Raw genomic sequence first — 15,368 nt, forward strand, 5'->3', positions numbered from 1 at the left:
AAGCTATAATATCTTTCCTCCTCTATCTTCAAAAACATTGCCCAGCCTACTCCGAGGATGGCACTCTTAAACGCTCCACATGGGAGAAAATTGGGAAATGGATCCATCAACCTCCTCGGGCAGCGCCACATATTCTCTGCACCTGGAGAGCGCTCATGGCTGCGATCGACATTTTTTATCCTTCTGATTCAACTTTGAATCAACAGGATTCTCTCCCTCCTCCTCCTTTGCCTTCTAATTCCCCCCTGCTCTTTCAGCAGAAATTTCACCCACCTCTTCTTTGTCTTCAAATGCTCCCCCCTCCCCCTCCCTCCTCCCCTTCAACAAAACCTTACATTCCTCTCATTCCTCCCCCTTAATTCCCCCTCTCCTCTTCCAGCAGAAATTTCACCCATCTCCTCTTCTCCCCCCGCTCCCTCCTCCCCTTCAACAAAAACCTTATATCCTGCCTTACATTCCTCGCATTCCTCTTCCCCCTCCTCCCCCCTCCCCCTCCCTACAGCCTTTCAGCCTCAAAATCTTCCCTTACAAAACCTGACTCCATCCCCTCTAATACCCCTCCCCCCTTGCTTCGTAACACCTTTCAGGAAGCTTTAGCTAATGGGAAGATTAATGCTGAAGATCTTTCTTGCTTCCCCATGATCCTTCAAGTCCCAGCGGCAGGAGGCAATCCAGTTGCTCAGTATGCCCCCATGGAATGGAATCTTATGAAAGATCTTAAATCTGCCACCACCAACTACGGTCTAAAGTCACCCTATGTGCGTGCCATGCTGGAGAATATCTCTAACAACCATAATATTCTCTTTTCTGAATGGCAAACAATGGCTTCGATGCTCCTGACATCCTCCCAGCTTGCAGCTTGGCACAACGATTATCGCTTGGCCGTCTCCATGGCTGCTGCAGCAGGGCTTCCCCAGGGTGTCACCCTGGATCACCTTTTGTGCCAAGGAGCTGTGATCACCCCACAAGATGAGATTCAAATGGCTACTGAGGGCTATCCTATCATGCGTAATGCTGCTCTTAATGCCTTTCGTAGGGTTCCTGACCCATCTCAACCCTCTTTGTCTTTTCATAAAATTCTTCAGGGTCCTTCTGAACCTTATACCTCTTTCATTGACCGTCTATCAGATGCACTTAACCGGCAGATAGAAAACCCCCAAGCGCAAGCTGAGCTTCTCTCAAAGCTTGCAGTGACTAATGCTAATGATGATTGCCAACAAATCCTGAAACCTCTTCAGTCCATTCCACATCAGACCCTTGCTGACTATATTAAAGCATGCCAGAACGTGGGAACTGAGGCGCATAAAGCCACTGCCCTTGCCTCAGCCATTACCTCCTCGTTTGCCATGACCACCCCCGTGCAGGGAATTGTTTCAACTGTGGCAAACCCGGTCATTTTAAGTCTCAGTGCCGTTCGCCAGGAGGTGGCAGTGCACCCAAGGGAAGGAGACCTCCTCCTCCCTCTGTTAAGCCAAAAACAGTTTGCCCTCGCTGTCGTAAAGGTTTCCATTGGGCTAGCCAATGTCGCTCTAATCCACATCCTTCTCCAAATGCCCCCTCGGAAAACTAATTTCGGGGCCAGCAGCTAGCCCCGCCCCAAGGCTGCACCTACTTCGTCCCAAACAGCTTTCCCTGTTCTGCTTTCAACTGCTATTATCTATGAGGATCCTGGATCTGTCTTTACCCTCCCCCTCAAAGTTACACTTCCCCGCCCACTCTCACCTCACACGCCCATCTTGCTCATCCCAAACTCCTCTTTGATCATGGAAGGTGATCGCCGCCCCCTTTCTTTATGACTCATCCGCTCTTAATTGCCTCTCTCTTACAGCAGTAGGTGATAGACCTTTCTCATTGCCTGCTAACACTATCGTAGCCACTCTTATTATTCTTCCCTCCTCCATCCCCACCTCCTCCTCCCCCTCCCTCATGGCTATTGACTGCTCTATAGAAGCCTCAAAACCTCTGCTAACAGTGTCTCTTAATGGTCGTCCTTTTACAGGACTGGTGGACACTGGAGCAGACGCCTCGGTTATTTCAACGACTGAATGGCCCCCAGAATGGCCCCTTGAACAATCACCTTCTGTCCAAGGTGTTGGTGGAGTTCAAAGCGCTCAGGTCAGCTCTAATTGGCTTACGGCCATTACCCCTAATGCTTCTGCTTCTGCTCTCATCAAACCTTATATCCTTCCCCTTGCTTACAATCTGTGGGGTCGGGATCTTTTAGAACAGCTTGGAGCTACCTTTCACATCCCTTGATTGTCATCATGTCTGTTTCTCTCCCTCTTACCCTTAAATCATCCATTCCTGTATGGGTAGATCAGTGGCCACTCCCCCAAGAGAAACTGCTTGCTCTGACTGCTCTTGTCTCTGAACAATTAAGTGCTGGTCATATTGAACCTTCTACCAGTCCCTACAATACTCCAGTTTTTGTTATAAAAAAGAAATCTGGGAAATACCGCCTCCTTCAGGATTTAAGGGCCGTGAACTTTATCATTCAACCAATGGGTGCTTTGCAATGTGGACTTCCCAATCCAAACCTTATCCCACAGCATTTTGACCTTTTAGTTATTGACCTTAAGGATTGCTTCTTTTCCATCCCTCTTCAACCCCAAGATAGGCTTCTATTTGCTTTCACTGTCCCAGAACTGAATAACTCCAGACCCACCAAAAGGTATCAGTGGAAAGTCCTTCCTCAAGGGATGCTAAACTCTCCCACTATGTGTCAGCACTATGTTGACGTGGCTCTCCAACCATATCGCAACCTATATCCCTCCTTTCTTGTATATCATTACATGGATGACATCTTGGTCGCAGCTGAAGGCCCTAAAGGCACAGTTGCAAAAACCCTTCCCATTCTCACCAAACTCTTGACCACAGCAGGCCTCCACATAGCCCCTGAAAAATACAATCTCACTATCCCTTTCAATATCTTGGTCACAAACTCCTGTCTTCTGCTGCCACTCCTGCCTTACCTTCTCTGACTCTCCCTCCCTCTCCAACCCTTGTACAACTTCAACAATATCTCGGCACGCTCAATTGGGCACGGCCTTATCTTTCTGTCACTACTGCAACCCTTTCTCCTCTATTCCATGCCCTCACGGGCTTGAAACATCCTTCAGATGTGGTCCATCTTACAAGCCAGCACTTGGAGGCACTAGCCCAAGTAAACAATACCTTAAAGCAAGTGTGGGTGGATCGCATCATCCCCAACTGTCTGCTATCTTTGGCTATCTTGCCCACACCAGCTCTTCTCACAGCTATTCTCTTCCAAACACCCCCAAAACAAAGAAGCTGTGCATCATTGAATGGCTTCACCTTCCCCATACTCCTAGGGCAACTATTACCTCTCGGGCCCTTCAGCTCGCTTTGCTCTGTACTAAGGGCGTCACCGGGCTAAGGCCCTAATCGGCCATGATCTCCAGGCAATACATGTTCCTTTCAAACTGTCTCAATGGGACCCCCTTTTTCAGACATCTGATGTCTTACAGGACGCCCTGGAGAATTGGATTGGTCCCATCTCTTGCCATCTCCCTTCTGACCCCGTCTACAGCTAATTAAAACGGTACCTATTACCTTTTCCTCTCCAGTAGTTGCTTTTCCACTAATTCAAGCCATCACAGTTTTTACTGATGGCTCTAAAACTCATGGTGCTTGCGTCTGGTTCGATCAAACTACCTGGCACAAACAATTGACTAAGCCACAATCATCAGCACAGCAAGCTGAATTGGCTGCCTTCAACTTAGCCTTAGAGTCATTTCCCACTCAACCAATCAATATCATAACGGATAGTTTATATGTCTCTCAATTGGTTTTGCATATTTTTGAAGCATATCTGTCTCCTTCTCTACAACCATCATTAATGACACTGTTACTTCAACTGCAAACACTCATTCAATCCAGAGCGCACCCCCTATTCGTGGCCCACATACGCAGTCACCAGCAGCTTCCGGGTTTCCTTTCAGAAGGAAACCAGGTAGCTGATGCTGCTTGTAAATTACTTCCTATCACTGTTAAGTCACCCCAACCTTCCCCTCTAACTGCAGGGGAAAGTCATAGTTACTTTCATCAAAACAAAAAGGCTCTGGTAAAACAATTTGGCATTTCTTTGGCAGAAGCGACAGCAATTATACAACAATGTCCCACATGTAGTCTTCAAGCAAAGAACTACCCCCAAGGTATCAACCCTAGAGGGACTGATGCTTGTGACACCTGGCAAATGGATGTCACGCAATTTCAGCCTTTTGCACCCTGGAAATACCTTCATGTGTCTGTTGACACCTATTCAGGGTTTATTATGGCCACCCCTCAAAGGGGAGAGGCGTCAAAGCATGTTATTAATCATTGTATTCGGACCTTCGTAGTGCTGGGATCGCCAAAAATTCTAAAAACAGATAATGGACCAGCCTATATCAGCTCTCAGTTCTCTGAATTTTGCCATCATTGGTCCATTATCCATAAGTTTGGGATTCCATTCAACAAGCGCAAGCTATCGTGGAAAGAGGTAATCAAACCTTAAAATTGGCATTACAACGATACATGGGGTCAAAAGGCCTTAGAGGCCCCCCTAGCCTCCCGGCATTACAAAATGTTTTGAATGTTTGTCTGTATACACTTAACTTCCTCAATCTCACTGGCACCCCTCCCCTGTCTGCTGCATCTCGACATTTTACTAAACCACCTGTTCCCGCTTCGAGACCACTTGTTTATTATAGGCAATTGCCTGATCCTGCGTGGAAGGGACCTGCTGAGCTGATCACCTGGGGACGAGGCTACGCCGCTGTCCAACTCCCTGAACGAGTACTCTGGATCCCTGCCAGGTGTGTTCGTCCCTACCACCGTGACCCCTCGCTCTCCACTTCCTCTCCAAAAGGCGCTCCACTGACCAGGATGAAGATCCTCTTGCTTCTTTGCTGCTGCTTCCTTCCTGAAGTCATACTTTCATCATCTCATGACAACGCTCATCGCCCTACAACATTACATGGACAATCAAGGACGCTTATGGACAAATACTCAGCTCCACAACTAACTACACTATGATTTTTTCCTATTTTCCTAAATTACATTTTGATTTTGCTGAAATGATTCTAGGTAAGATTGCCTACTGCGTCTCACTGATGCCCCTACCCCTAGCCACAGTGTTGTTAAATACCATTACCTGTATGTATGCCCAGGACATATTGCTGATGCAGAACATATTTACACCTGTGGAGGAATTTCTGATTACTATTGTAAATCCTGGTCCTGTGTTTCAACTGGTTACATCTCTTGGACACCTCCTTTGAACAATGATCTCATCACACTTACCAGAACCACCCAGGATATACATGTACGGCAGACAAAAACAAATGGTCCAAATGTAATCCAGTGACTGTCTCCTTTACGGCCAAAGGAAAACGGTAACATTTGGGACACTGGGGCAAAGTGGGGAGGTCGCATTTATGCCAGGTGGCCTGGATATCATTATGGGAATGTCTTCTATATACAACGCCATGTTCATGTTTCCCCATCCCTATCTATAGGACCCAATGCTAACCAAATCCAATCTGGATTTTTGAAACCCCTAACAAATGCCCAGAACCCACTGGTATCCCTCATTGCTTCTGCTCACGCATTATTGAATCACTCTCAAGATTCCTCCATTTCTCAGCACTGTTGGCTTTGCTTGTCTTCAAACCCCCCTTTTATGAAGCCATCGGCTCTTCCCAACCTATTTCCAATTCTACTTTGATAATAATTGCCGATGGAGGAATAGCTCTCTCACTATCACGGCCATCACTGGTCAAGGTTGCTGTCTTGGCCACATACCTACTAATTATTCACAATACTGCCTTAATGCCACCCACAGACACAAATGTGAACTTTATCTACCCAAAGAAAGAACCGGCCTTTCAATTGGAGGTTACAACCAGGTATTCACCACATCTGGTGGCAATATCACAAAACGCTCCAAGGCCAATTTTTTATTCCTGGAAATAACTCTGTTTGGGCTTGCTCTACAGGTTTAACTGCATGTGTCCACGGAGATGTATTATTAGCAAAAAAATCATTCTGTATTCAGGTCCAGCTGTTGCCAAAAATTGATGTATATGATTCTGAAGATTTTGTTTCCATTTTAGAACCTCAACAATACCACCTACGAGCTAAACGAGAAGTTGTCACAGCTCTTACCTTATCTGTGCTGCTAGGTTTAGGTGCTACAGGTGCAGCAACAGGCATATCAGCTTTGGTTGTAAATGATAAAAGCATAACACAGTTAAGTGCCACCATAGATGAAGATCTTAGAAGGGTCGAAAATCCATTCTTGCCTTGCAAACTTCTCTTACCTCTTTATCTGAGGTGGTCTTGCAAAACCGCAGAGGCCTAGACCTCTTGTTTTTAAAACAAGGGGGACTATGTGCTGCTCTTAAAGAAGAGTGTTGTTTCTATGCTGATAGCTCAGGAGTTGTCCTAGACTCCATGAAAGAACTAGACACCAGATTAAAGGAAAGAGAAAGGAACGAGCTTCACAACATACCTGGTATCAAGGACTATTTAACCTTTCCCCATGGTTAACAACATTGTTATCTGCTATAGCTGGTCCACTTATCCTTCTCTTATTGGTATGTACCATTGGACCATGTGTGATAGGTAAATTCTTAGAAATCCTTAAAAGAAAATTTGGCCAAATTGATTCGGATTTAAACTCAAAACAAAAACAAATTAATGCGCTAATAGAGAAAAAGGCCCTCTTACAATTCTCCTCGGATTCCGATAACTCTGATAACGAGTTCACCAAAGATGCTGCTAAAGGGGAACCACGAATTCTCATGAACCTATGACAGGATGAGTCGGAGGACCTAGACTGGACATAATAGTGAGGATGGTGAGTATATAGCCCTTAAAATAAAATAAAAACAGAGGAGATGTTGCGATATCACCCAATGATCCAATGATACCATACCTGCCAGGTAACATATGTAAAGCTATGATTGGTCAACATAGTCAGCCAGGTAACAAAACAACCAACAACATGTGTAAAGCTATGATTGGTCAACATAGGTATTACCTTATATGGTCAGTATGCCTTATATGGTCAGTTACCTTATATGGTCAACTATGCAAATACATAGCCTTATATGGTCAAATGTACCCAAAAGGAATGTTTCCTCATACACCCTAAACCCCACCCTAAACTTGCACAATAAAAGAGAGGAGCAAAGTTTGCTCGGGGCTTCCTCTCCCCCAAGGACATGCCTTTGTGTCTTTGTCATCATTGCATCTGCGAGAGAAGCCCGTCCGGGCAGTCGGTCCGGGCGTGGGCTGCCAGCTGACTCCCCATCCCTGCAGTGGGACCAGCAACGCATCAAAAAAGGTGAAGCAAATTTTGTCTGATATAGTTGCCATAGAAATATTATAGAAACATTAAAACCACTGGAAAATAGCATGGTTTGTAAGACAATTAAAGTGAAAGCACCAATGACAAGTCAAAAGAATGGCCTAAATAAGAGCATTCTAATGGTTATACAAAAAAGTGGCTACAGACTTAAATAAGTCTTTAGCCACTCTTACGTTTCCCTTTCCCTTTTTTTTTTTGCAGCTTTTACAGGTATTATATATATATAATTTTAAATTGACAATTCAGCAGCAACTTTTAGGCTAAAGTGAATGTTGGTTGTTCACTCATACCATCCTAAGAGCTTCACAATACATGGATATTAATAACTTCTCTTTTTTTCCTTTTTTAATCAAATTATTTTATTCAAAAAAATTAAAATACAAAATTCCAAAAGTTTTTTAAAAAACAAGCAAACAAAAAGAAAACACAGCAAACAAAACATTAAAAAGTGAATTGGGAAAAATACTAACACCTATTATATTATCCCCTCTAGTGGAATATTTATATTTTACTCCAATATTAATATCCCACCCTTTATGAAACATATCCAAAGATTTTTAAATTACTAAAAACTCTCTGTTAACAAATTGTTAATCAGCTCGGAGAAGATTTTCCATGGCATCTTATCATTCCAAATCCTCCCAAAAGTTATCAGTAATCTGTTCTGGATCAAATATCCACGTTCATTTTTTAATTCAACCTCATCAATTGTTATTTGATTAAATATAAATTCAATCTCCAAAATCAGTCTATCTTCCCAACCAAGTCCAGATGAAATTGGTTCCTAATTAAATGTGATAAATCAAACTAATCTCATTCAATCTTCCTAGGAAAGACCAATTTGTCACTTCTCCATGCAGTATATAATTCTTGTTGTTGTAAAAGACTGCAGGTTTGAAGTTCAAAGAGGTATATGCAATCAACTGAATTAATCCTAAATCTATATAGTCCCACTTTCTTTGTGACAGATTGACTGATACTAAATCACACTTCTTTTGTGCATCTGAATTACCCAGATACTAGATGCATCTGAGCATTTTCCACAGACAGTATCATTTCATCAAATTTTTCAAAAAAAAAAACTTTCAACCAAAGATTGAATGTTACCAAATGGTCTTTTCAACCAGCCCTGCTTGTCAATAATTCAATACATTATTGCTGTGTGAGTTAGTCAAAGAACCAAGAACGTTGAAGTAGAGTGAAAAAATATTGTCTGAATATTTGACCCAAAATTAAAAGAAAAATGAAAAAAAAATTCAAATATTTGACAAATTAATAAAATACAGAAACCCTGTGGTGAAAGTCTAATATCAATATAAATTAAAACACTTTCATTCAAAAGCATGCTGTGTTTCCATACAGAAAAGCGAAAATTATTCAAGACATAAATCAGAAGGGAAAAAAGGGGGGGGGGGGCAGATAAAGTACAGCAGGGGATTAAAGTAAATCAGCATTCAAGACAGCCAGTCAACTTTAAGACAAAAAGTAAAACAAAACAATAAATTCAAAAAGTTTAAGTTAAAACCCAGGCATACTTAGAAAACAAACTGCTGAAAGCGACCGCTCCCACAATCTTCAAGATTCCCCTTCCTAGGTGGGTCCATAGCCATTCAAAAGTGTTTTGGGTCATTCCCAAGTGCTCCCATTTAAATTCAGGAAGCAGCACTGCCAGAGAACTAGCTTTGGCAGCAAAATCAGCAGAACGTCAGCAGGAAAAGGAAAAATTCCCACCATTCAGCAGCCATCTTGGGGAGAAGGACAAATTTTAACTTTTCTTATATTAGCTTTCTAAGCATTTGTGGACATTTCATATGACAAGAACAATATGAATCACTTTCACTCTGAATTTGAAATTAAACAGGATAATTCTTGTTTATTTCATATTTCAAAAATATTTTTATTTCAGTAAAGAGCATCTGATAAAATGTCTAAAAAATAACATTTACAAAATAGAGGACTAATTTGCATTTTATGTACAAAATAAAAGTACATCCAAGCAAATTCAATGGATTTACATCTAGAATTTTTTTCCTAAATTAATATCTGTAATCTTATAATTTGGCATAGTTGTCTCTTAGGAAACTAAATTCTGCTGAATAGAAATAGAAGAGAGATATCACTGAATGTCTTCTTATTCTTACTATACACTGAACTCTTTCTTTTTGATTGGTAGTAATGGGGAAACTAGAACTACATTATTAGGTCTAATGTCCAGGAACATTCAAGATACATGGAGTATATTATGTGGCATGTCTAGGAAATCCCTCTAACTTTAATCTTGACACAAATATTTCCAAGCTATCAAAAATCTCTTCTACCCCACAAAGGTCTTATCTGCCTCTCTTCTTATAGAAAAAGATTCAAAAAGTATTATCCAATGAACAACAGAATTGCAGCCTTAGTGAGCTAGTGATCAGGATGAGGTTTAAACCAACGACTATGGGACTGCTCATTCACCTATGCTACACTGACTTTCCAGCCTTCATTGATTTTGTTTATTATAGAGACCATATTCAATTGCATGAAATAGTCATTCTTTTGTTACATATTTTGCACACTATTCTGAAAAATGTTGAAAAAAATGCCAAGTAGTAACAAAATAATTTTGATACCTGTATATATGTGTTGTATATAAAGGTAGACCTCAACTTACAAAAGTTCATTTAATGACTGTTTGAAGTTACAATAGCAGTGAAAAAAGAGACCTATGGCCGGTTTTCACACTCATGACCCTTGCAGCATCCCCATGGTTATGTCATCCAAATTCACGCTTGACAACTGACTCATATTTATGACAGTTGCAGTATCCTGAGGACATGTTACCTTTTGTAACCTTCTGACAAGTAACGTCAATGGAGAAGCCATGTTCATTTAACAATCATGTTACTAACTTAACAAGTACAGTGTGATTTACTTAACAACTTGGCAAGAAAGGTCATAAAATGGAGCAAACTCACTTAACAAATGACTAGCAACAGAAATGTTGGGTTCAATTGTGGTCGTAAGTTGAGGACTACCTGTAATGAAAAACATAACAGACAGGTTACAGAAGCATATCCATTGTTTTATGCTATTTAAAAGAATTTAATAAATCTATAAAGAACAAATATTTAAATACTAAGTGACAATATTCAGAACAATGAGAATTTAATTGAATGGAAAAAGTAGAATGCAAATGAATATGTATCACCAGTAAGATTCTCCATGAAATTGGAGGATAGTAAGAACTTGTGATGATACTGCATTACTTTTCATCTTCCAGGCAAACTTTACTCTTCAGAATGCAAATTCCATTTAACTTCTAATACTAATTTAATTCAGGGGCAAAAACAAAAAAAAATTAGTGTGCAGCACTAACAATATTTAGGCAAAAAAAGCCTAAGTCAAGGTCTGGCATGGGAAGGGATTCATGCTTAAGAGAGTAAATACAGTGAAAACATGCAACTTCAGAACTCAATCAATCTGATCTCCTATCCATGATTAATATACAAAGGATACAAGCATTTTCCTATAGGCATATTAATTGCTATCAAAAGCAGCATTCATTTTATACAAACAACTATAAACTTTCTATTCTTTGGTTCAATTCAATATTTATGAAACACCCATATACAAATTTTACATTTTCATTTTTAAAAATGAGGATAAAGTCCAAAGCAAACATGCTATAAATTCTTAATCACATTGTTCCTATTTTTAGGAATAGGAATATTCTTTATTGCTCAAGTGTGATTGGAGTCATAAGGAATTTGTCTCCGGTGTATAACTATTTTTGTACAAAGATGGTCCTCATTTATTTATTAAACAAAATTATATGACCATTCAACTCATACATGGTTACTGGACAGCCTACTTGCTAGAAAACTATGAATGAATAAAAATATTTCTTTCAAAATTCTATACAATTATGTGCATACCGAAAATGAAAAGCTATTTCTATTGCCCAATAAAGCCCCTTGAAAATATTTTTCACTTTCTAATCTTATACATAACTGAGCAGAGAACCCACTGAACTAAATGGAACTTACTTCTGGGTAGACAGAAATGGGACTGCACTATTGCTAACTTGTATTATAACTGATACTTGAGTAAATAGTTGTAGAAAAAGAAGTACGATTCAGTTGTTAACAGCTGTAATTTGACACTTTTTCTTTCAATAGTGTCATGCTCCAGTTATACAAAATTTTATCAAAGGTAAAAAGAGGAGGGGAAACTAAGTGTGAGGGTTTAGGCAGAATCCATAGATTATGATCATTACTTGGAACTGACTGCTCAACCCATAGGAACATAGCTGACAGACACCATGTTGCAAGTAGAGCTAGGGAATTGATTATATTAAGAAATGGCTTTAGGAGGATTTTATCTTTGAAAATAAGCTATTACTTCTTTTCAGAGAGAATAATTTATGTAAGGATATGAACTTCACATACTTGCATATTGTGATTTTATGTTACATCTGGCACTATAGTAACCTTGACCACTTGAACTTCAGCAGTTTTTCCTGCCAATTCAGTCACTATAAGGATATTCAAACATTCTGAATCTTAAGGATACTAAAATTAAAATTCTGCTAGCCTTTCTAATGTAATTTTTTTAAATAATTTGATTTAAAACTGTGTAACATCTTAGCAAAAGTCTATCTCTTAAGGCAGGTACCTGACAGTCAATGTTAAGGAAGTACACATAGGAAAAAATATTAATCTTGTTAGTATTCTGGGCTGTTTACAATATTGTAAACATCAAAAAGTCAATTAGGTGAAATGAATAAATGAATAAATCAAATAATTACAAAAAATATTTTGTCTATCTTACAGTCATTTGTGTTTCATATGTATGTATGTATGTATGTATGTATGTAATTTCAGCTTTGTTCAGGTATTTTCCCACGTCATTACAGTTGTGCTTTTAAAGTTGTAGCAACGTTTCGGCAGAATCTCATCTGCCATCATCAGGCTTCTGTATTGTGTTCGTCTGATGATGAAGCCTGATAATGGCAGATGTGATTCTGCTGAAACATTGCTACAACTTTAAAAGCACAACTATAATGATGTGGGAAAATACCTGAACAAAGCTGAATACCATACATGTAAGTACCTGTGAAAACTTAAGAAAACAAATACACACACACACACAACTATACAGAAGCCTGACGATGGCAGATGAGATTATGCCGAAACGTTGCTACAACTTTAAAAGCACAACTATAATGACGTGGGAAAATACCCAAAGCTGAATACTATATATATATATATATATATATATATATATATATATATATATATATATATATGTGTGTGTGTGTGTGTGTGTGTGTGTATCTTTGGTCATCTTCAGGCTTGTGTCTTCGGCTTTGTGCTTCTCGGAGCACTCCGAGAAGCACAAAGCTGAAGACACAAGCCTGAAGATAACGAATGAGATTTCGTCAAAACGCTGCCAAGATACTTCCAATTTTACGCGGGAGAAAACCTGAATAACCAAAGATCCACATAAAAATACCCGCGAAAACCTTAGAAAATATATATATATATAGTTTTCTAAGGTTTTCGCGGGTATTTTTATGTGGATCTTTGGTTGTGTGTGTGTGTGTGTGTGTGTGTGTGTATATGATCAATCCACATTTTTCACAATAAATTATACACAATATGGATTTTTAATAAAAAAATTAATAAAATTTTAAAACACACAATATAGACAGCTGTTATTACAATACTTTTCAATATCACTTTAAGAAGGCAATTTTGAAATAATAGCTACTAATTAATTTAGATTCTCATTTCTTATTTTCTCTATTTTTTCCAAATACTTTTCAAAAATGCAGTAATGAATAATTTTGTGCAGATTAACTGTCATCAACTTACTGTATTAATTTCTGAGATCTCTGCGTATATGCTATCTGAACTGCATTCTGACACCATTATATCTGCGTGTATGGTGTGTATGGTATTCACATCACTGTCAAGCTCCTGTTCATTTAATAGAAGAAAAGTCTTGTTAGAAGACTCTAAACATTTTTAAAAATAAAATGAAAAATATAATTGCAAGATTATCATTGTGATTTCTTCTTTGACCAAGATTTAGATTAGGTATATGAAATATTAATTTAAAACCAAAATGTGATTTTAAAGGAATAAAGGCTGAAAAGATAAGCATATTTAGATGCATTCAATTATCTTTAAATACAATTAATGTTTCCAAGTAATTTCATCTTACAAAACCTCAAAGGGGAAGTAAATTAACAAAATAAACAGAATATATTCTACATTATAAAGCTGAGCTTCAAAACAGGAAAACAGCAGATTGTTTTATATATTTATGTATATTTTTCTCAATCAATTATAGTAGTGTGTCCCAATTTGTCTTACTAGACGTCTTCATAGTTTTTGATATCATTGAACACAATTTCATTGAGCAAAAACTCCCTCTAAGAGTTGGGGACAGGAGAGATTGTTTTCTAGTAGTTTCACACTTTGCTCAGGGTGGAAATGTCAGGATTCCAGCAGTTACTCCAATTAAATCATGAGCCTCGAGCCACACTCCCAAAACTAAAAAGGATTTATTAGAAGTTAACATTTTGGCATTAGCCTGAAATACGTAACTCTGAGATACGTAGTTCACTGTCACCCTTGATGTTGCTCTTTGAAACTCTCTCTCTGTTGAAAACTATAAAATGTGTATACAAAATGTTTTGAGTTGACAGGAAAGTTAAATCACTTCTTGTGGAGGAACAGAGGTTGGCCTTGTAGCTCTTGATATGAGGGGTACTATGAGTCAGTCCTATCTTCCCTGTTGTTAGCATCTGTTGGAATCCCCTGGGAAAGGTCATTTGGCAGTTTGAAGTTTGATATCATCAATATGCTGCTGATACTTAACTATACATCACTGTCCTTGGCCTGAAGGAGATGCTGTCAATATCCTTTCCGGTATCTAAAGCATGCTTGTCCAATCTTTTGGCTTGCCCGGGTCATACTAAGTGAAAATGATTGTCCAGGGCCAAATATAAAATATTTGTAATATAGTTAATTTTAAAATATTTTTATTATTATTTTATTATTACTGTCTAATGCTGCATGCGGCCCACAGGTTGGACATATCTGATCTAAAGGCTGTCTGGGTCTGAGTGGGAGAGAACAGAAGTCAAGAGTTGCTGTCGATACAATGATCATTGGTGTGCAATCTCTACCTATCAAAGAACATATCTTAGGGTCTTTCTGGATTCATACCATCTTCTTGAATAGAAGATGAAAGCTATAGCCAGAGGGATCTATGACAGCTTCAGCTACTGCATATCAGTAGCAACTGTATTTTGGGGCAAGAGAATCTGCCTGCTACAGTTGATAAAAAGTGCAGTTGCCTACATTCTTTCTGGCCCTTAGTTATGACATAATACATTGTTTTGGCAAACACTGCACTGGTTGCCGATTGATCACTGGATACAATTTTAAGATACTGATTTTGACCTATAATGTCCTTTGTGGCGTGGCACGTGGATTCCTGCAGTCACCAACTCCAACCAGTATTGGCTAGGCTGAATAGAACATCTAATGAGGAATTGCTACAAATAGATCAGATTAGCCCCTCTTGTTGGCATTCTGAAAACTGTTGCAAAAGGAGTACTTTTAGATGTTTTGAATTAATTTTACAAAATAATTTGTGGAAGCAAAGACAGAAAATCTTGAAAAATGTACCATCACATAAAAAACAAGCAGATAATCCATTCATGTATAATACAGCAAAGTCGAATAAGTCTACCAATAGCTTCTACAATAAATGAGGTAACGGTAGAAAACATAAAATTGTTCTTTTGTACATTTAACAAATATCAGCATTGTCCTGAAAGTGCTTTTTTTCAAAAGGCAACTGGATTTTCTTGTTTTTTTTTCTTTGAAAACATTTCACTTCTTATCCAGGAAGCTTCGTCAGTTCTAATTGTTAGAACTGAGTTCTGAGTTAATACTGAAGAAGCTTCTTGGATGAGAACTAAAATGTTTTCGAA

At 39.0% G+C, this 15,368-nt stretch overlaps 1 protein-coding gene and 1 long non-coding RNA gene across 4 annotated transcripts in view; one reads left to right on the forward strand and one right to left on the reverse strand.

The window, feature by feature from the left end:
- The window catches only part of LOC148133459 (uncharacterized), a 291,809-nt gene that overhangs the window by 264,068 nt on the left and 12,373 nt on the right, over positions 1 to 15,368 (forward strand). The gene's annotated exons all lie outside the window — the stretch shown is intronic.
- The window catches only part of DICER1 (dicer 1, ribonuclease III), a 74,128-nt gene that overhangs the window by 52,800 nt on the left and 5,960 nt on the right, over positions 1 to 15,368 (reverse strand). For all 3 annotated transcript variants that reach the window (XM_087952114.1, XM_087952112.1, XM_087952113.1), the window contains exons 2-3: positions 13,234 to 13,338; positions 10,333 to 10,392 (exon numbers count right to left, since the gene is read on the reverse strand). The gene's annotated coding sequence lies outside the window, so the exon portion shown is untranslated. The remainder of the gene's footprint in view (positions 1 to 10,332; positions 10,393 to 13,233; positions 13,339 to 15,368) is intronic.

Source organism: Notechis scutatus, chromosome 1 (assembly GCF_049901735.1).
Source record: "Notechis scutatus isolate UNSWTSFEM ecotype Mainland chromosome 1, rNotScu1.2, whole genome shotgun sequence".
In the NCBI taxonomy this organism is placed as follows: Eukaryota; Metazoa; Chordata; class Lepidosauria; order Squamata; family Elapidae; genus Notechis; species Notechis scutatus.